The following is a 1,189-nucleotide window of genomic DNA, read 5'->3' as shown; positions in this document are numbered from 1 at the left end:
ACTAATACTATCTAACTTAAGACATCTAACTAAATATTTGGACTAATCTCAGACATTAAACTACTTTTAAAGAGTTTCCTTAAATAAAAATCTGTGTGAAATGTCGACATGTCAGTTTATAGCTTTGGTCTGTCTTCATGTTTAGCTGATTGACTCGTTATAGTGAGCAGCCACAGATTAAATCTATCTAATAATAAAGCAGAGCGATCCTGCTCTCCTCTCTGGTTCCTCATGCTGGGATGTGAGTGATTCACAGCGATCCTGCCCTCAGGCCGCTGCAGATTAAAACGTCACAACATGAGCCGTCATTTCTGGAGACGCCTGGATGGTAAACGCCAAGGGAGCGGCAGAGAGCGGACAAATGTGTTTCAAGCACAGTCAGCAGGACGCTGGGTCACTTCAGCAGCGTTTCATTGTTTGCATCGGTTTGGTTTTACTTCTTTGGTTGACTTCATCATTATTATACCTAAAAAACCTTTCTTAAGACACGTGACATGGATTTCCTCCTGTTCCCTGAAGAAAGGTCGGCCGATTCTCAACTCACTAGAACGTGAGTACGGACTCGTGTTCTCACGAAGTCCGTTCTTGACTAGAACCCAGGAAAGTCTGGACTCTGGGAGAACTGGAAGAAGCGTACTGATGACATCACCACATTCAAAGCTAGTCTGGAGCTGCATTTCACCTCCTGTTATTAATAGTTTCTAGATAATAATAAATTATGACATTTATTGGGGGAATAATAATGAACACAGTCAGATAAACACAAATCAAATGAACATTTTTCAAATAAAACAAAAAACTCGTCATCAGAGCCAGCGGTCCTTCACACACGGCTATGCAGACAGAGGGCCGCTGCAGACGGGCTAACGTTAGCCCGTCTGCAGCGGCCAGCGCTAACATTAACCCTGGCTGCTGCAGATCGGCTAATGTTAGCCCTGGCCGCTGCAGACGGGCCAACGCTAGCCCTGGCTGCTGCAGACGGGCTAATGTTAGCCCTGGCTGCAGACGGGCTAATGTTAGCCCTGGCCGCTGAAGATGGGCTAATGTTAGCCCTGGCTGCTGCAGATGGGCTAATGTTAGCCCTGGCTGCAGACGGGCTAATGTTAGCCCTGGCCGCTGAAGATGGGCTAATGTTAGCCCTGGCTGCTGCAGATGGGCTAATGTTAGCCCTGGCCGCTGCAGATGGGCT

At 47.1% G+C, this 1,189-nt stretch overlaps 1 pseudogene; it reads right to left on the bottom strand.

The window, feature by feature from the left end:
* The window catches only part of LOC107104076, a 95,125-nt pseudogene that overhangs the window by 24,814 nt on the left and 69,122 nt on the right, over positions 1 to 1,189 (bottom strand).

Source organism: Cyprinodon variegatus, unplaced genomic scaffold (assembly GCF_000732505.1).
Source record: "Cyprinodon variegatus isolate N-32 unplaced genomic scaffold, C_variegatus-1.0 Scaffold1607, whole genome shotgun sequence".
Classification (NCBI taxonomy): domain Eukaryota; kingdom Metazoa; phylum Chordata; class Actinopteri; order Cyprinodontiformes; family Cyprinodontidae; genus Cyprinodon; species Cyprinodon variegatus.
Note: the sequence above shows the minus strand (reverse complement) of the source record. Positions and strands in the feature narration are given on the sequence as shown.